At 36.2% G+C, this 22,422-nt stretch overlaps 2 pseudogenes; one reads left to right on the top strand and one right to left on the bottom strand.

The window, feature by feature from the left end:
- Window positions 1-1,489: 1,489 nt before the first annotated feature.
- LOC132600718 (uncharacterized) lies at window positions 1,490-12,732 on the top strand (annotated as a pseudogene).
- A 19-nt stretch (window positions 12,733-12,751) lies between these two features.
- Window positions 12,752-16,325, bottom strand: LOC132600719 (probable amidase At4g34880; annotated as a pseudogene).
- Between the last annotated feature and the right edge of the window lie 6,097 nt (window positions 16,326-22,422).

Here is a 22,422-nt window from a genome sequence, read left to right as displayed (position 1 = left end):
AGGAGGAAAAGAAACCCTAGTATCTGATACCATGAAAGAGATTAATTCCGTGATTATTCTCATTGATGGAATTGGTAAATATACCATAGTTACAATGTCCTAATAGGATACAAAATATACTAACCTAAATTAGAAGATTTACAAAATATTCTATGACTACATATTTACATTATTTATCAGGCATAAATAAGCCATTTCTGATAATTCAATGGCATAAATGAGCCAAACTATTGATGAGTGACATAAATGAGCCATTTCCAGTAGTTCGATGGCATATTTGAGCCTTTTCCGTTAGAATTATATAGTTATATACTGTATATAGAGAAATAGTAATTATTTCGGGGTCCTCAAATTCGTGGGGGCTAAAGCAAGTCACTTGCTTTAAGGTCTAGCCAATGCTGGCTAAACTATTGTAATGGCACAATGACTCCTCATGAGAATATATAAAATCAAAAAGACCTAAAATGTCGCAATAAGGCTAGAAATTGCGCCGGGAAAGGTGAGATTTTACAACAATGGGAAGTCAGTTGGAGTTGTTTTCAGATATTTCTGAGAGCTAGGGATAATAGTGGCTAAAGTTGAGAAGTTTTTCATCGTTGGGTTAGTGGTTTTCTGATTAAAAGCCTGGAATTTGCGTTGGAAAAGTGAGATGATGGTATTCACATATGTTACCAAACAAAAGAAGAGCTGAAGGTGGGAAAAATGGAGCTTTTGGCAGGAAAGGAGGGAAGAAAATTGATTTTTGTTTCTAAGTTGGGAGAATAATATTATATATATAGCAGGACAATTATCTATTTTCAAAACTTAAGGGATGCAGACTAATTTGTAGTTTTTCAATATTTTGAGACTGGGGTGTAAGTCTTTTAAGCCTTTGGGGATGGGACTATTTTATAGTTTTCAAGGCTTTGGGGATAGCGTGTAAGCCTTTTAAACCTAAATTTGCCTAATCACTTAAAAGGGTATTCTCCTCATTTTAACAACTTGTGGTGTATTCTCTCAATTGAAGTTTTTTTTTTTTTTTAAAAAAAAAAAAAAAAAAAAAAAAACCAAACTTTTACCCACAGGACCCAAGTCAGTAAGCGCTAAATCATCCAATTATCAATGTGTTATGTTAATGTTACTCCATATTTCGAGGTAATATAATTATAAAAAAAAATGTCTAAATAACATATATTTGCTTTTTAAAGGGACCAAAAATACGCATTAGTTAATTGAATGTTAGATGTGCTAACCCAAATATTACAAGGATAGGAACAAGAATTTATCAATAATTGAAGAACCAAAAGTACAATTATCCAGGGCAAAAACTATATTTACGTCATTTATCAAATAGTTATGACGTATTTTAATTTCAAATCCTTTTTTTTAATTATTATTACAGTAGTTTCTCACGTATTTGGTTACCTATTCAAGAAGAAAACTCTGAGATATAACCAAAAGAAAAGGATCCATAGGCAAAAGAAAGGCGTGAAAATAAGTTAAGGTATATCTAAATTGAAAGAAAACAGCCTCTTAAGCATCTCAAGAAAAGTCTCTTCTCAATTTTTATTTTGTGTGTGTGTATATATAACCAATATATTCAATATCTTCTCTACAAACAACTCAAAAAAACAAGAAAAGAACCTTTACAACACATTACAAATTCCCATTTTAGCAAAAGAAACAGAGAAACAATGGATTCAAAGGGAGCTGCAGCTGCTGTACCAACACAAGTTTATGAAGATTTTGAGCCAACAACAGAGTTGGTACAAGAACAAGAATTTGATACTCTTCTACTTAATCTAACAGGTGATGTTCTTTTACTGTTATTTTTTAGAGGGAATTAGTTGTTGCCTCTTTATGTCATGTTTTGAGTGACTTTCGTCTCGTGAGTTAGCTTTTGAGTTTGAGTCAGACCTCGAGGTCCATTTCCCTGACAGTTTCTTGTCGTCGTAACCTATGTTGTTCGGACTCTCCAAAAACTGTTGTCGTAGATATGTGGGATCCTCCAAAATTAGACTACTTTTGGAGGATCCAACACGCCCTAATCGGCATTTTTGAATAGTCAGAGCAACATAAGTTATAAGATATGGTTGGATTTCGTGTTGTGGGAAAAGTTTATGTGACTTTAAGACATGAGAATCATAGTGTAACTCTCTAAAATTAGATCACAAGGAAATGAGAATCATCCAGTAACCATTTTTATGTAATATTTCGAAAAAAAAAAAAAAGAAAGAAGGACTGCAGATACTTTATGCTATGTTGCTCGACTCTCCAAAAATGTTGCTACACCCGTGTCGGATCCCCCGAAAATGCACTAATATTGGAGAATCTGATACATACCTTGCGGCAATTTTGAAGAGTACGAGCAAAAGAAACTTTTGGGTCCTCAACACAATGTCATTATTTTCATGGGAACATGACAACAATTCAGATGTGACAATAGGACGGAAATGTCACATTTCAACTATGTTGCTCAGACCCTTAAAACTTTTGTTGTACTCGTGTCGGATTCTCCAAAAATGCATAACTTTTGGAGGACCCGGCACACACCTTGTGATCGTTTTGAAGAGTTCGAGCAACATAGCATTTAAGAGTAGCTTATTTTCGACCTTTTGACATATTCAGTGGCCATGTTTGACGTTAACACAATAACATTGAAATTTCTGCAGGTTTCAAAAAGGAACAAGTGAGGGTTCAACTGACCGAAACAGGAATTCTGAAGATCAGTGGACAAAGGCCAGTAGTTGGGCAGAACAAATCGCTTAGGTTCCAGAAAGACTTCCCTGTTTCAGAAAATTGCGACAAAATGAAAATCAGTGCAAAGTTTAAAAATGGCATTCTTTATGTTGAACAACCAAAACTGATAACTTCATCAGATAAAAAGGATCAGGAACTGCCAACCGCCAATGCTCAACAGCCCAAAAAACTAGCAGATGAGCCACAACCTCAAAAGAAAGACGAAGAACAAGCAAAAGGTGAAAAAACAAAACCACCAACAACAAAAGATTTTGTGCTGAAATCTGCTGGAGCAAGTCAAGTTTATGAAGATTTTGTGCCAACTACAGAGTTGGTGCAGGAACAAGACCCTGACACTCTTCTCCTTCATCTCACAGGTAATCTTCTTTTACTGTTTCTTCATTCGAGGGAATGGGTTGTCCTCTCCTTATATTATGTTTTGAGCAATTTTCGCCTCGTGAGTTAGCTTTTGAGGTTGAGTCATACTTGAGATCCATTTCCTTGACAGTTTCCTGTCGTTGTGATCTATATTGCTCGAACTTTCTAAAACATGTCGTGTTACTTGTGTTGCATCCTCAAAAACTGCTCTACTTTTGGAGGATTCGACATGTACTAATTATCGACATTTTTGAATAGTACGAGCAACATAGGTTGTAACTTATAAGATATGCTTGGATTTCACCCGGTGGGAAAGTTTATGTAACTTTAGGATATGAGAATAATAGTGTAACTCTCTAAAATTAGATTCTGAACAAAGAAATGAGAATTATACAACCTTTTCTTTGTGTGATATTTCGAAAAAAAGAAGGAACACAGATACTTTATGCTATGTCGCTAGGACTTTTCACAAATGTTACTGCACCCGTGTTGGATCCTAAGAAAATTCACTACTTTTGGAGGATTTGACACAGGTGCTGCGACATTTTGGAGTCCAGAACCAAAATACCCCAAGAAAAAAAAAACTATGACAAAAGTACCTATAACGCAGTATTTTGCTGCGTTAAAGGACTTAACCGTGCCGTTATTTTACTGCGTTAAAGAAGTTAACCGCGCCGTTACGGTTAAGTCCTTTAACGCAGTAAAATACTACGTTAAAGGTACTTTGTCACAGTTTTTTTTCTTGGGGTATTTTGGTTCAACCCCGTTTTTTGGGGGCGTTTTGGTTCTGGACTCACATTTTTGGAGAGTTAACATAGACTTTGTGTCCTCAGCACGATGTCATTATTTGCATGGGAACCCCATACAAGATCATGTGTCATAATAGGATGGAAATGTCACATGTCAGCTATGTTGCTTGGACCCTCCAAATATGTTGTTGCATCCGTGTTGGATCCTCCAAAAACGCACAACTTTTGGAGGATCTGACAAACACCAGCTAAGATTTTGAAGAATTCGAGCAACATAGCATTTAAGAGTAGCGTATTTTATGGCCTTTAGTTACATTTGATTTCATGTTTGATAATTTCTTGTACAAAAAACATTGACATTCTACAGGTTTCAAAAAGGAACAAGTGAGGGTTCAACTGACCAAAACAGGAATTCTGAAGATCAGTGGACAAAGGCCAGTTGTTGGGCAGAACAAATCGCTTAGGTTCCAGAAAGACTTCCCTGTTTCAGAAAATTGCGACAAAACGAAAATCAGTGCAAAGTTTGAAAATGGCAGTCTTTATGTTAAACAACCAAAACTGATAACTTCGTTAGATAAAAAGGATCAGGAACTGCCAACCGCCAATGCTCAACAGCCCAAAAAACCAGCAGATGAGCCACAACCTGAAAAGAAAGACGAAGAACAAGCAAAAGGTGAAAAAATAACACCACCAACAACAAAAGATTTTGTGCTGAAATCTGCTGAAGCAAGTCAAGTTTATGAAGATTTTGTGCCAACTACAGAGTTGGTGCAGGAACAAGACCCTGACACTCTTCTCCTTCATCTCACAGGTAATCTTCTTTTACTGTTTCTTCATTCGAGGGAATGGGTTGTCGTCTCCTTATATCATGTTTTGAGCAATTTTCACCTCGTGAGTTAGCTTTTGAGGTTGAGTCATACTTGAGATCCATTTCCTTGACAGTTTCCTGTCGTTGTGAGCTATATTGCTCGAACTTTCTAAAACATGTCGTGTTACTTGTGTTGCATCCTCAAAAACTACTCTACTTTTGAAGGATTCGACATGTACTAATTATCGACATTTTTGAATAGTACGAGCAACATAGGTTGTAACTTATAAGATATGCTTGGATCTCACCCAGTGGGAAAGTTTATGTAACTTTAGGATATGAGAATAATAGTGTAACTCTCTAAAATTAGATTCTGAACTAAGAAATGAGAATTATACAACCTTTTCTTTGTGTGATATTTCGAAAAAAGAACGAACACAGATACTTTATGCTATGTCGCTGGGACTTTTCACAAATGTTACTGCACCCGTGTTGGAACCTAAGAAAATGCACTACTTTTGGAGGATTTGACACAGGTGCTGCAGCATTTTGGAGTCCAGAACCAAAATACCCCAAGAAAAAAAAAACTATGACAAAAGTACCTATAACGCAGTATTTTGCTGCGTTAAAGGACTTAACCGCGCCGTTATTTTACTTCGTTAAAGGACTTAACCGCGCCGTTAAGGTGAAGTCCTTTAACACAGTAAAATACTGCGTTATAGGACCGGTAAAAAAAAATTATAACGCAGTAAAAAAAATTTAGTCAACTTTTATTTTTTGCAACACTTAGTGTTTTTTTTTCTCATACTTTGACCAACGATTAGTCATGTGTCAAGACTCCAAAATTTCAATATTTTATATAGAACCCGATATTTTTTACTGCGTACAATAATGTAGGCTCAACACATCAAAGATACGTAAACGTTCGGATCATCATTTTAGGAGTTGAAAATGTGCCCGAAGCTTATTTTAGTCAATTTTATATGTCGAGAAAACTAGTCAGCATTATTTTGTAAAATTGAAGCCACAAAACTGAAATTGACATTCACAGCTACATTGCCCCGAAATTTTTACGTTGAAATCTATTGCGTATCATTATGTTATAAGTAAAGAAAACTAAAAACTTCACAGCAATTTGGGAGAAAATTGAAATTGAATAGGATAACAAGAGTTTTTTTTTTAATCAGCTTGGCCAAACCACCTTTTGGCGTTTGCCTGCATAGATCTCGAAAAAATACGCAAGATAAAAAAAATGCGTAAAACGGACATTCGAGCGCAAAGTTATGACCATCTAAAATTTGACCACTTTACAACTAATTTTTTTCCCTTACAACTAGTTTTTCTCCCTGTATTTTTTAAATACGTTTTTATCTACTTGAATTAGATTTATATTCAAAATAAAGTTATGTATTGATTAAAAAATAACACGCTTAAATCAAAACCTTAAAAAATAAAACATTTAAACCTAAAGTTTCAAACAAAACTTACTTCGAGTACCATTTCAACCCCCTAAAATGACGATCCGAAAGTTTACGTATTCTTGATGTATTAAGCGTACATTCTAGTATGTATAAAAAAATATTAGGTTCTATACAAAATATTGACATTTCGGAGTCTTGACACACGACTAATCGTTGGTCAAAGTATGGAAAAAAAAACACTAAGTATTGCAAAAAAAGAAATATATTAAAAATAATAAGATGCTGCGATCTTTTTATGCAAAAAAACACTAAGTGTTCCTTAAGTGTGTTATTTTTAATGCATAACTTTATTTCGAATATGTTGAAAAAAAAAATCGCGTAAATCGGACGTCCGAGCACAAAAAATCGCGTATATTCGAAATAAATTTACACTTTAAAAAATAACACACTTAAATTTAAACACTAAAAATAAAAACTTTAAGCCAATGGCAACAACTTTTCAAACAAAAATGCATGTCTATGTATATAGAACACTTAACCCAATGTTTTCAAACAAAACTTACTTCGGGCATCTTTTCAAGCACTAAAATAACGATCCGAACGTTTACGTATCCTTGATATATTGAGCCTACATTATTGTGCGCAGAAAGAAATATCAGGTTCTATATAAAATATTGACTTTTCGGAGTCTTGACACACGACTAATCGTTGGTCAAAGTATGAAAAAAAAACACAAAGTGTTGCAAAAAAAAAAAAAAGGTTGACCAAAAAAACTTTTTTTTTACTGCTTCTATAAAGCAGTAAAATACTGCGTTGTAGAAAAAAAAAATCACCGGGTCCTATAACGCAGTATTTTACTGCGTTAAAGAAGTTAACCGGGCCGTTACGGTTAAGTCCTTTAACGCAGTAAAATACTGCGTTAAAGGTACTTTGTCACAGTTTTTTTTCTTGGGGTATTTTGGTTCAACCCCATTTTTTTGGGGGTGTTTTGGTTCTGGACTCACATTTTTGGAGAGTTAACATAGACTTTGTGTCCTCAGCACGATGTCATTATTTTCATGGGAACCCCATACAAGATCAGGTGTCATAATAGGATGGAAATGTCACATGTCAGCTATGTTGCTTTGACCCTCCAAATATGTTGTTGCACCCGTGTTGGATCCTCCAAAAACACACAAATTTTGGAGGATCTGACAAACACCAGCTAAGATTTTGAAGAATTCGAGCAACATAGCATTTCAGTGTAGCGTATTTTATGGCCTTTAGTTACATTTGATTTCATGTTTGATAATTTCTTGTACAAAATACATTGACATTCGACAGGTTTCAAAAAGGAACAAGTGAGGGTTCAACTGACCAGAACAGGAATTCTGAAGATCAGTGGACAAAGGCCAGTTGTTGGGCAGAACAAATCGCTTAGGTTTCAGAAAGACTTCCCTGTTTCAGAAAATTGTGACAAAACGAAAATCAGTGCAAAGTTTGAAAATGGCAGTCTTTATGTTAAACAACCAAAACTGATAACTTCATTAGATAAAAAGGATCAGGAACTGCCAACCGCCAATGCTCAGCAGCCCAAAAAACCAGCAGATGAGCCACAACCTCAAAAGAAAGACGAAGAACAAGCAAAAGGTGAAAAAACAACACCACCAACAACAAAAGATTTTGTGCTGAAATCTGCTGGAGCAAGTCAAGTTTATGAAGATTTTGTGCCAACTACAGAGTTGTTGCAGGAACCAGACCCTGACACTCTTCTGCTTCATCTCACTGGTAATCTTCTTTTACTGTTTCTTCATTCAAGGGAATGGATTGTCATCTCCTTATATCATCTTTTGAGCAATTTTCGCTTCATGAGTTAGCTTTTGAGGTTGAGTCATACTTGAGATCCATTTCCTTGACAGTTTCCTGTCGTTGTGAGCTATATTGCTTGAACTTTCTAAAACATGTCGTGTTACTTGTGTTGCATCCTCAAAAACTGCTCTACTTTTGGAGGATTCGACATGTACTAATTATCGACATTTTTTAATAGTACGAGCAACATAGGTTGTAACTTATAAGATATGCTTGGATTTCACCTGGTGGGAAAGTTTATGTAACTTTAGGATATGAGAATAATAGTGTAACTCTCTAAAATTAGATTCTGAACAAAGAAATGAGAATTATACAACCTTTTCTTTGTGTGATATTTCGAAAAAAGAAGGAACACAGATACTTTATGCTATGTCGCTAGGACTTTCACAAATGTTACTGCACCCGTGTTGGATCCTCAGAAAATGCACTACTTTTGGAGGATTTGACACAGGTGCTGCAACATTTTGGAGTCCAGAACCAAAATACCCCAAGAAAAAAAAACTATGACAAAAGTACCTATAACGCAGTATTTTGCTGCGTTAAAGGACTTAACCGCGCCATTACGGTGAAGTCCTTTAACGCAATAAAATACTGTATTATAGGGCCGGTAAAAAAAAAATTATAACGCAGTATTTTACTGCGTTATAGAAGCAGTAAAAAAAAATTTAGTAAACTTTTTTTTTCAACATTTAGTGTTTTTTTTTTCATACTTTGACCAACGATTAGTCATGTGTCAAGACTCCGAAAAGTCAATATTTTATATAGAACTTGATTTTTTTTTTTCTGCGTACAATAATGTAGACTCAACATATCAAGGATATGTAAACGTTCGGATCGTCATTTTAGGAGTTGAAAAGGTGCCCGAAGCTTAGTTTAGTCAATTTCATATGTCGAGAAAATTAGTCAGCTTTATTTTGGAAAATTGAAACCACAAAACTGAAATTGACATTCACAGCTACATTGCCCCGAAATTTTTACGTTGAAATCTATTGCGTATCATTATGTTATAAGTAAAGAAAACTAAAAACTTCATAGCAATTTGGGAGAAAATTGAAATTGAATAGGATAACAAGCGTTTTTTTTAAAATCAGCTTGGCCAAACCGCCTTTTGGCGTTTGCCTGCATAGATCTCGAAAACATACGCAAGATAAAAAAAAATGCGTAAAACGGACATTCGAGCGCAAAGTTATGACCATCTAAAATTTGACCACTTTACAACTAGTTTTTCTCCCGTACAACTAGTTTTTCTCCCTGTATTTTTTAAATACGTTTTTATCTACTTGAATTAGATTTATATTCAAAATAAAGTTATGTCTTGATTAAAAAATAACACGCTTAAATCAAAAACTTAAAAAATAAAACACTTAAACCTAAAGTTTCAAACAAAACTTACTTCGAGTACTATTTCAACCCCCTAAAACGACGATCCGAAAGTTTACGTATTCTTGATCTATTAAGCGTACATTATAGTACGCAGAAAAAAATATTAGGTTCTATACAAAATATTGACATTTCGGAGTCTTGACACACGATTAATCGTTGGTCAAAGTATGAAAAAAAAAACACTAAGTGTTGCAAAAAAAAAAAGATTTATTAAAAATAATAAGATGCTGCGATCTTTTTATGCAAAAAAAAACACTAAGTGTTCCTTAAGTGTGTTATTTTTTAATGCATAACTTTATTTCGAATATGTTGCAAAAAAAAAAAAATCGCATAAATCGGACGTCCGTGAGCAAAAAATCGTGTATATTCGAAATAAAGTTACGCTTTAATAAATAACACACTTAAATCTAAACCCTAAAAATAAAAACCTTTAAGCCAATGGCAACAACTTTTCAAACAAAAATGGACGTCTATGTATATAGAACACTTAACCCAATGTTTTCAAACAAACCTTACTTCGGGCATCTTTTCAAGCACTAAAATAACGATCCGAACGTTTACGTATCCTTGATGTATTGAGCCTATATTATTGTACGCAGAAAAAAATATCAGGTTCTATATAAAATATTGACTTTTCGGAGTCTTGACACACGACTAATCGTTGATCAAAGTATGGAAAAACAAACACTAAGTGTTGCAAAAAAAAAAAAAGGTTGACCAAAAAAACATTTTGTTACTGCTTCTATAACGCAGTAAAATACTGCGTTGTAGAAAAAAAAATCACCGGGTCCTATAACGCAGTATTTTACTGCGTTAAAGAAGTGAACCGCGTCGTTACGGTTAAGTCCTTTAACGCAGTAAAATATTGCGTTAAAGGTACTTTGTCACAGTTTTTTTTCCTGGGGTATTTTGGTTCAACCCCATTTTTTTGGGGGTATTTTGGTTCTGGACTCACATTTTTGGAGAGTTAACATAGACTTTGTGTCCTCAGCACAATGTCATTATTTTCATGGGAACCCCATACAAGATCAGGTGTCATAATAGGATGGAAATGTCACATGTCAGCTATGTTGCTTGGACCCTCCATATATGTTGTTGCACTCGTGTTGGATCCTCCAAAAACGCACAACTTTTGGAGGATCTGACAAACACTTGAAGAATTCGAGCAACATAGCATTTCAGAGTAGCGTATTTTATGGCCTTTAGTTACTTTTGTTTTCATGTTTGATAATTTCTTGTACAAAAAACATTGACATTCTACAGGTTTCAAAAAGGAACAAGTGAGGGTTCAGCTGACCAGAACAGGAATTCTGAAGATCAGTGGACAAAGGCCAGTTGTTGGGCAGAACAAATCGCTTAGGTTCCAGAAAGACTTCCCTGTTTCAGAAAATTGCGACAAAACGAAAATCAGTGCAAAGTTTGAAAATGGCATTCTTTATGTTAAACAACCAAAATTGATAACTTCATTAGATAAAAGGGATCAGGAACTGCCAACTGCCAATGCTCAACAGCCCAAAAAACCAGCAGATGAGCCACAACCTCAAAAGAAAGACGAAGAACAAGCAAAAGGTGAAAAAACAACACCAACAACAACAAAAGATTTTGTGCTGAAATCTGCTGGAGCAAGTCAAGTTTATGAAGATTTTGTGCCAACTACAGAGTTGGTGCAGGAACCAGACCCTGACACTCTTCTCCTTCATCTCACAGGTAATCTTCTTTTACTGTTTCTTCATTCGAGGGAATGGGTTGTCGTCTCCTTATATCATGTTTTGAGCAATTTTCACCTCGTGAGTTAGCTTTTGAGGTTGAGTCATACTTGAGATCCATTTCCTTGACAGTTTCCTGTCGTTGTGAGCTATATTGCTCGAACTTTCTTAAACATGTCGTGTTACTTGTGTTGCATCCTCAAAAACTGCTCTACTTTTAGAGGATTCGACGTGTACTAATTATCGACATTTTTGAATAGTTCGAGCAACATAGGTTGTAACTTATAAGATATGCTTGGATTTCACCCGGTGGGAAAGTTTATGTAACTTTAGGATATGGGAATAATAGTGTAACTCTCTAAAATTAGATTCTGAACAAAGAAATGAGAATTATACAACCTTTTCTTTGTGTGATATTTCGAAAAAAAAAAAAAAGGAACACAGATACTTTATGCTATGTCGCTAGGACTTTCACAAATGTTATTGCACCCGTGTTGGATCCTAAGAAAATGCACTACTTTTGGAGGATTTGACACAGGTGCTGCAATATTTTTGGAGAGTTAACATAGACTTTGTGTCCTCAGCACGATGTCATTATTTTCATGGGAATGTCACATGTCGGCTATGTTGGTTGGACCCTCCAAATATGTTGTTTCAGCCAGTGACGGAGCCACATAGAGCGAGGGTGTTCATCCGAACTCCCTCGGCGGAAAGAAACACTGTTTTTACAAGGTTAACATTATTGTTTATGTATATATAGTAGATGTTGAACCCCCTTAGGCTTTTTCGTATGTTTACTTTTTCATATTTTGAACCCCGTCGGCGGAAATCCTGGCTCCGCCACTGGTTGCACCCGTGTCGGATCCTCCAAAAACGCACAACTTTTGGAGGATCTGACAAACACGTGCTAAGATTTTTGAAGAATTCGAGCAACATAGCATTTCAGAGTGGCTTATTTTATGGCCTTTAGTTACATTTGTTTTCATGTTTGATAATTTATTGCACAAAAAACATTGACATTCTACAGGTTTCAAAAAGGAACAAGTGAGGGTTCAACTGACCAGAACAGGAATTCTGAAGATCAGTGGACAAAGGACAGTTGTTGGAGAGAACAAATCGCTTAGGTTCCAGAAAGACGTCCTTGTTTCAGAAAATTGCGACAAAACGAAAATCAGTGCAAAGTTTGAAAATGGCATTCTTTATGTTAAACAACCAAAACTGGTAACTTCATCAGAGAAAAAGGATCAGGAACTGCCAACTGCCAGTGCTCAAAAGCCCAAAAACCAGTAGACAAGCCACAACCTCAAAAGAAAGACGAAGAACGAGCAAAAGGCGAAAAAACTCCCACACCAACACCAACAGAAGAAGTGCCTAAGCAGCAGACTCATGCTGACAAGTGGGAAAAAGAAGAACCAAACACAAAAGAAGCTAAAGATATCCCCGAGCAAACACCTGTTGAGCATCAGGAAGATGTGTTATGAGCACGATAGAAGAATCACATTTCCATCAGACAACTAGCGTTTTTGATGGAATAAGAGAAGGTGGATAACATAATAATTCTCGAGGGTATGAATCTTGCTAGATATTAACTTGTGTGGTTCGAAGTTATAAAATGTTCATCGACGTTACTATACGATTATTTTCGTCTGTCAACATTTTGTTGTGGAATTTTTGTACTTAATAATTAACACATCATTTCGAATGTCAATACATCTCGATTGAATCGAATATATGTGATTCCTAGCGAAGATGTGAAGGAGGGGGCTTCCTGATACGAGTTGCTTGTTCAAAGCCATATGCAATCTCAATGAGCGTTGGCTCAGAACCCTTTAGTCCTCCGAAGGAAATCCCGAACTGAACTCCACTTTTATCATAACCAGCAGGTACATTGATCCCTGGATAACCTCCGATCGCAATAAGATTAGCAATGTCCGCACTAGGTGACATCAACGCGTCTAATTTATTATCTTTCATCATCTTCTCGAACCCGTATTTGCATGCTTTTGTTATGTTCCTCAGTGCCTCCCTTTCCAATTTCCCAATTCCATTCATCTTCTTAGCTTCCAACGTCAAGTCTTGACCATATTCTTTGACTTTTTCCTACAATGATATATAAAAAGAAAGAGGAAAAAATAATTAAAATAGCCGTCCACCCAACTGTGTAAACTAAATATAGCCAGCGGATGTATATGTATGTATATAACCGTGTATAATCTATGTATACCGGCAAGTAACAGTAAACAGTGAATCCAGCTAGCTATTTGTGTGAAGATCACTAAAAAGAATGAAAACAGATATATTTCGGTTCTACTTCTAGTGACATACGTAGTTCAATTAATTTCAATTAACAAGTGAAAACTTCTAGTTCCTTCAATAATGTACCGCAAACCAATATGAACATAGTATTAACCAATAATCTATGAACGAATGACTTTGGCCCGAATATGACAGAATGGTTACAGTGAATCGTATAACTGATCTCAACTTACCGAAGCTGAAATCTTGTTGAAGGCTATAACATCAGCCAATGATTGGACTCGAGAGTGGACTAACTTTTGAGATATGCATTTTGGTCCATCTTGAATTCAGCAAGAAGTGCTATGTCGTGAGCAACAGAAATAGCATCTTCGACCAAGTCGACGTTAGATACTTCCAGGTTGTCAACTAACACTGCTCCTTTTTGCCTTCAAATAGTTTTATTTCAGAAAAATAGTTCATCTCTATTAGGATACTAAGTAAAATTAAACTATAGAAATGCAGGTGAAAACGAAAAGATTATCTTAAGTTGTTAAAATGGTGTTGGTAAACTTTGATATATTTGGAACCAAAAAGGTGCTTTGAAATTCCCAGTCTTTTGTTTTTGAGCCCATCAACCTTAAGAAATTGCCGGTACCCGCAATGTGGAATGTAAGTAGAAGCCTTTTTAGTTGCTGGTAAGTCATCTTGACCGAAGCCAACGATGGCATCAAGAACCTGGATAGCATCAGTTACTGTCCTCCAGATTGGCCTGTTCTATGCAAAACATTTACAATGGCTTTTACATTCATCTTTTTTATCGAGTTCTTTGCATTTTTGCGTTTCTAATCAGCGTCGGCTCAATGGTAAAGCCTTTGTTTTAGATCCCCAAAGATTAAAGGCCCCAAATGCCGGTTCACAAAATTTGTCAGAATATAGAGCGTCAGAGACTAACCTTACAGATATGTGTGAAAAACAAGTATAAGCAGATGTATATTTCAAAACTCACTCCCTTAATTCAGAACCTCCAACATCTAAATCCACGATCTAGTACTAAAAACAAGTAATCCCATTTTGCGCAGTCAAATTTTCACCACTTGTTTGAAAATATGGCATTAAATAGTTTCGCAAAGAGAAAATAGATTTACTCCCTCAGTTCCGGATTATGTGACACTATTTCCATATTGTTTTGTTCCAAAAAGAAAGACATATTTATACATTTGGGATTTAACTCTAAACTTCCCATTTTTCCCTTAATAATCTTTTCTAGCCACGCAATATTATAACATGTTTAACACCACAAGTTTCAAAAGCCAACCATAAAAAATGAATATGTTAACGAAGGTTACATGTAATGTCAAGAGGAAGAAACTTACAATATTGCAGCCGCTCATGGTTATTTTAGCCGATTGATCTATGCTGGTTTCAACAACTCTCATTCGTTATACATCTTCCTAGCTACTTGGCCTATAGTACGTATCCGGTTTACCACTTTAGCTACCAACACTATGGCTTTCAACCAATCTATAGTTGTCAGTCAAGGTCATGTTATAATTAATACTTGGGCTTACCTTTCTTTCTTAAAATACGTGCAGAGTCAAAATGTGACACATATATACTGGACGGGAGTAATACTAGGGAGAAAAACGTTCAGAAGATTTACGCACCCGACAGTATCTTGCCTATGTGATATTGGGATAACACCTGCCCTGCTTGTGAGGCCAACAGTTGGTTTGATTCCAACAACTGAATTAGCACTTGATGGAGATAGAATGGAGCCTGCTGTTTCTGTTCCCAGTGCTATTGCTGCCATGTTTGTTGCTACTGATGTTGCAGAACCAGTGCTTGTATCCTGATGGATCAGCACTTGCTACATAAGGATAGTGTAAAAACACCAAAATATTAAACTCTTTTTAGTCAAATTGTATGCTACTTTGAATCTTTGTGTCTGTTTCTTTCCTATATTTTTGCATTTAACGAATCACACAATAACGACAACAACTACTCCTCTATCCCAAACAAGTTGAGGTCGGCTATATGAATCCTCGCCGCTCATGTTACTACTTTTAAGAACTAATCATAGAGGTGGCAAAATCAATCTCTTTTTTTGCTAACCTGCTCAATCTATCCAAATTTTAACGAGTTAAGTCATGATACATTTTGTTGACTTATCCTAAGTGGTTGAATTCGAAACGATCCGTCAAACTACTGGATCAAAACAGTGTAACCCCTGCAGGTCAAAATAGAACCCAAACAGGTTTCATCATAATCAAATTTGAAGATCAGAATTTATGCAAGTTTAATTTGCAAGAACTTAACCAATACAACAGCTACGCCTCAATCCCAAAGAAATTGCAGTCGGCTATATGAATCCTCATTTTTGCAACAACTTAACTAACAATTTAAGGGAAAAAACATTAGCCTTCATTTACGCGGACTAGTTTATGACCTGTTATTTGGCTCATGATGACATGTTTATTCATTAGACGCGCTTGACTCGCCCAAATTTGACCCAACTTGCACATTTACCACCTCTGACAAATCAGTGACGACTTACCAGAGCTTGGCCAAGTCTACCATTCCAACCATTAGGCAAGTTCGAAGATCTGAAAGCAGCCCATTCAGTCATAGTTGCCTTGCCAAGTATAATAGCACCAGCTTTCCTCTAACTTCTTGACCACACCAGCATCTTGTGGCACAATGGATCTAACAAGTGCTAATGATCCTGCTGTTGTGTTAAGCTTATCTTTTGTTGCAATGTTGTCCTTGACAAGTACTGGGATTCCATGTAGCCTGAATTTTGATTCGGGCGCGTTCGATATTCATTCTTGATCTTATATGCAAGAAAGAGGGCATCTGGATTCACTTCTATGATCCCTTTTAGAATTGGATTAGCTCTATGGATTTCACTTAGATAGAACTCAACAAGTTGTCTTGAACTCAATCTGTTTTGCTTGAAAGCTATGTGAATGTCATTAATAGTTATTTCTTTAAATGAGAATTTTTTTGCCCCAGTATTGACACTGAAGTTGGACGATACGATGCAGAGAGAAATGAAGAGAATGGCAACAAGAGACATCTTTGTGTGTCAAAAGTGATTGAAGATATCTGCTAAGTGTGTAGCTGATTTTATAGCAGGCACATAAAAGTGGAAACATGTTTAGAGCTGCCCAAATATTAGCCGCTTTGAACCTATTAAGATATACTCCCTCCGGTCCCAAATATTAGTCGTTTTGACAAGTTAATTTTATAATTAGGCACATAAAATGAATACATGTTTAGAGCCCCCTTTAAAGATATACTCCTTCCCCAGTCCCAAATATTAGTGGTTTTGACAAACTAAATTTGTTCCAAATATTTGGCGCTTTCATAAATAAGAAGTCATTTACTGTTTTTCCTTCCAAATTTTACCATTATTGCTCCAATTAGTAGAGTGTTAATTGAGTGAGACGTTTAAGGGAGATATAAAGGTTAGTTACATTTAAACAAATACACCCTTAGGAGTAAAGCTATTAAATGTCTTTGTTAAGGATTAATTATGCAAAAACTGTAAAAGACAGATAATATGAATCTAAATGTAGTACAATATGGGAGCTTTGAGTGTTGTGTGCTATTTTGAATCATTTGGAAAAGAAAATGTTATAGATGTCAAAGAAACAACCACTAATTTTCTTTAAAAAAAAAAAAAAAAAATGCCTTTGTTGGTCCACCAAGGCACTAATCACTATCAAACATTTTCTAATGTCCTCTTTTAAGACAAGAATGTATTGCACATGACAAATCATTCAAAAACATATGCCCTGTCTAATTTTTTTAAATAATTCGGGTTGGTTTGTCCGCACCTCGAATAATTTTATAGTGTATCTGCTACCTTTGATCAGCACGGATATCGGGTGACTTTATCCATCAAAACTTAAAAAAATAGGAAAAAATCCTCTGATATTTTTGCCCCCGCTGACATGTTCCCAGTCTCCCTTTTTCTTTTTTTTTTTTTTTTTTTTTTTCGCATTCGGTATTCCCAATTTTTTTAGATGTTCAACATTTCTATTATGTTAGTTACTTTCTTGAGTAACGAAAGAGGATTTACTATAAATATCATAGCTGGTAAATCTATTCTCCTAGATTGATCATATTACATGGTATGATTGCTAAGATAAAAAATTGATTGTTCAAGAGTCGAATTTCCACATTAATGTAATAGATGTTGGTGTTACTTTTCTTAGCACAAATCTTGGACTCATTAATTTTCTCCATTGTTTCCTTAAATCTAACCACATTGTTAAATATTTGACGAAGATCAAAAGTGCTAACCTTCGATAAATTTAAAATATTAAAACTGTTAAGAGGTATATTTAAAGGACTATTTTGGACCTTACCCTAAATATAAGAGATCATTTTCTCAATTTGTCAAAAGTTATATATATATATATATATATATATATATATATATATATATATATATATATATATATATATATATATATAAAGAGGCCATTACAATTTTTATTTTGATAAGGATATTTTGGGAACACAAAAAATATCAAATATAAAATAGTAAAAATTTTGGTTAGACCAAAAAAAGCAACAAATTATGAATTGCCAACTTATAACTTTTAATTGATTTTGAGTTATAAATACTTTTAGTATTCACTCAATATGTATATAAGCCAAAAATATTATTTATAACTTGGCATAGCAACTTATAAGTGTACTGCCAATATACTTGTTGAACAAACAACTGTTATGCAGGGACTCAGAAATGTTGTGGATCATAATCTAGCACCATTAGAAATCAACGCAGACTCCATAGAGGTAATTAAGATGATTAAAGAGGGTCATCTACCTTACATGTCTATCATTTCTGAATGCATATACTTAATGAGAAGGTTGGGTCATCCAGAGCTAAGGCATAGATTCAGGGAGCAAAACAAGGTGGCAGACTTGCTAGCCAAAGAAGGAGAAAAGCAATTTTTGTTTGATGAGGTGAAGTTATTGAATGCTCCTCCTATTTTTGTTAGAAATGTATATTTTGATGACCAATGTGGTACTCTTTTTAATCGGGTTGTAAATTTTGGTACTTCCCATGGGGGTGATGACTTCCGCTAACTCTAATGTAACTAAGATTGTCACGCCCCGAACCATGGCCTGGACGTAACACGGCACTCGGTGCCTGACTGCATGTGACCGAGCGAACCACATGACTTGCTGAACTATCATGAGGCATACATGAGCGGAAATATAACGTGAATGCATGATGAGCCTTTATAAAACATGGTAAGTCATAATACTTAATAAAATACTTGTTTAAACATGAGTGAGCCAAAATGGCTATACGACTCCAAATGCCTGACATGACATAACTGACTTGTCTAGTCTATGAAACCTCTATCATGAGTCTGACTGGAAAACATACTTACTGGGACAAGCCCCCCAGCATACCTTTAGATGCAGAACTAAATAAAGAAATACAATGTCTAAACCCCGAATGAGATGGGGCTCACCAATAAGCTGATACGAATGTTGTCCTACTGAGCAGATGTGTCGTCCTGTATATCAGTACCTGCATCGTGAAATGCAGGCCCCCGGGCAATAAAAAGGGGACGTCAGCACATTGAATGTACTGGTATGTAAAACAACAGAATGAAATAACATGGTATAACATGATAAGAACTGAAACTGAAAACCTGGACATGAACATGAGCATGAGCATGAGTACATAAACATGAAATTGAAACTGAAACGGAGTACTCAAACTAAACATAAACATGAGTACTGTAAGCATGAGATAATCTGTATAAATCTGTAATACCGACATGAACCACCACGGGGAGAAACGTGGAGTCTGATCTCTGCCCGATCAGCTAAGCCATCTCGTACCTTGCCGGGGCACGAGACATGAACATGACATGAATGGATCCAAATCCCTCAATGGGTAAAATATGAAGGAATCGTCCTATCTGGGCGGAGCGATCCTTATCCTACGTTGGCATACGTAGTTTCAGGCTATCTGAGCCTTCTCGGTATTAATACAACTCCTGAACATGAAAATAATATAGTTGGCTAAGAAGCCCATGACTTTCGTGAATTAACTTGTACTTGTCTTGAAATCATGATTTCACGAAATAACTTGTAAACATGGTTTCATGAAATAGCTTGTAAACATGTTCTTGATTTATGAGTAATACAATAGTTCATAATCATATATTTATAATTGACTTGAAAACATGCTTGTAACTTGTAAAATAAAATCATACCGTTTCATATGAACATAATGAGAACACATGAGAAAGAATTCATGATTCATGGAGTAAGCTAGGATTCCTAATATCCGTAATGGAAGGTTAGGAATACAATAACGAACATAGATACAAAATTTATGTACATACATACGTAATTACGGGCTACCAATATGTTGGGTTTAATGCCCTAGGATTTGAACTTCATAGATTTTAAGAAACGGATCATGTGGAAGAACGTAGAGATTCCCACATGTGGATGGAAGTTCTACATACCTTAACTTCCCGCTTTTGAGCGTATCACAATGTCCTTCAATCCCTTCAACTTCAATCTATAGCAATACAAGCCCTGATTCTATATTAGCAACAATATCCATGTTTTGTTCATCTAAGCATTTTATCAAACACTTAGTGGGCATGAAGCTCTATAACCCTCATTAATGGTGTTTTCTTCACCCAATCTCCATTCTATTACTCCTAGCTAATTCTACAATCTCAATTAGATGTAATTAACATCATTCTTCATCAACCATATGAATACAACAATCCCAAGTCAACAATCCAACAACTCTAGCATAGTTCATATAATTCTCTTCTTCAAACCCAATTATTATTCTCCCAAGAATTCATCAATTCACAACCATAAATGATTAGGGAGTAGAAACATTACCTTTCAAGAGTAGTCACCACGAAATCAACACCCCCAAGTTCGATCCTTAGCTTAGAATGACGGCAACAACTTGTACTACACTTTATCCTTCACGAGCTTCGGGATTCGGAGCCTTAAACTTGGTTGATTCTCTACTTTCTCTCTCTAACTCTCCTCCCTCTCACTTTCTCTCTCTAAAAATCTGAAAATCTGAGAAAAATGGGCTGCTAGGGTTAATATTTCCCTTATATACTAAGGGGAAATGGGTTTGACCCAACTTGAAAACGGGTTGGGACCTTTCTGTCTTACAACGTCCATATCTCCCTATCCCGATGTCGTCTATGAACCGACAACCTATGGTTGGAAAGGTATTTCAATTATCTACAACTTTAGTTCTTTGTGTTTTCCCAAATTCCCAAGTTATGATAGGGTTATGGCCTCCCGAAGTCAGGTGACCCGAAACGTACATACGGACCAAGATACGGTCACTGTTACGGTCCCGTAACACGAGGTACGGACCGTAACTTGGCACCGTACCTTGGAGAAAATTTCCAGTGAGGTTCTGGAAATTTTCGGGACGTTACGGTCCACTGTTACGGCCCGTAACACGTGTTACGGTCCGTAACGTCACCGTTACGCTGGCAGAATTTCCAGCGAATAGGATTCAGTAAAATGGGCATAACTCTTTGCACAGATGTCCGTTTGACCCCCGTAAGATACCGTTGGAAAGATATTTCAAAGGGCTACAACTTTCATCAAGGAAGGTTTCTCAAATTCCCAACGGAATTTCATGATATTGGACTGGAAGGAAGACGTATCGAAAACTTAGCCGATTCTATAGGATTTCAAGTGCCTTACTATTAGCCATATTGAGACGATCATATCTCCTTGCTCCGATCTCTGATGGGCTTGGTCCTTATATCGTTAGAAAGGTATTTCTACGTACTACAACTTCATTGATAGTACCTTCCAAAATTCCAAACCGATCAAGGAGTTATTGCTGCCCGAACTAGGCCTATCAACCATTTTCGCAAAACGTTCAAACCTTCAATGTTTCCACTAGAACTCTAATAATATGAGCTTAAACCAAGTTCCAAGATGCGGGGTGTTACAATATCTCCCCCTTGGGATCATTCGTCCTCGAATGATGGGTCATGGTTAAGAATATGTCTGGACATGGCTTGACTACATGAACATGAAGGAAACTTGACATGAAACATGGAGACTGAACTAACATGACATGGTTACATGGAAACATGAATACTGAGACACGAACATGGGCACTGGATAGCTGACATGAGCGTGGAACATGAGACATAACATGACATGGGGCATGGAAACTGACATGACATAATTTCATGAAAGCGTCAGTGCCTAAACATGGACATGAATAGCGAATACATGAACTTGAGAGTGAAATGTGAGGCATGAATACATAAGGGACATTATAACTCTTCTCCAAAATGTCATTAAGCCATCATTATGTCGATACTCGTAATCCTTGCCCGACACACAACATATACCATGCTTTCCTTAACAACTTTCGTCTCCTACCTCAAATGTCTTTGAAATATCATTTAGAATCATTAAATATTACTCCTTACTCATCAACATGTCGTATACGTCATACCCTTCGTGGGTCTATTCGCGGTATGCTAACGGAGAAATTTCCTAGGTGTAACATCCTCCCCCTCTGTTGGAACATACGTCCTCAAATGATAACATTCAGGATTCTACAAAAATTTCGCCAGAGTTTCCCCTGTAATATGGCACTACCAACCTGTCACAACAGCCCATAATATCATTGCCACACAGGGCTACATCACAATAGCATTATAAATTGTCCACACACGACCAAAAGCATGAAAAGAAAGCTTACATACCTCAAAATCTTGGTGTTTCATCATAAATCTCTTCTGCGGGCTGAAACAAGTGCGGGTACATGGATTTCATATCCTCCTCGGCTTCCCATGTAGCTTCCTTAACTTTCTGACTCCTCCACAGGACTTTCACTGAGGCTACTTCCTTAGTCCTCAACTTGCGAATCTGATGGTCAAGAATGGCTATGGGGATCTCCTCATACGTCAAACTATCCTTAACTGTTATAGTATCAGTAGGAACAACCAACGACAAGTCTCCTACACACTTCCTCAATTTGGACACGTGAAACACGGGACATACAGCAGCCAAACCTTGTGACAACTCAAGTTCATAAGATACTAGTCCGACCTTTCGTAGAATTCTGTACGGTCCAATATATCTGGGGCTGAGTTTGCCTTTCTTGCCAAATC

This window comes from Lycium barbarum, chromosome 6 (assembly GCF_019175385.1).
Source record: "Lycium barbarum isolate Lr01 chromosome 6, ASM1917538v2, whole genome shotgun sequence".
NCBI classification, from domain to species: domain Eukaryota; kingdom Viridiplantae; phylum Streptophyta; class Magnoliopsida; order Solanales; family Solanaceae; genus Lycium; species Lycium barbarum.
Note: the sequence above shows the minus strand (reverse complement) of the source record. Positions and strands in the feature narration are given on the sequence as shown.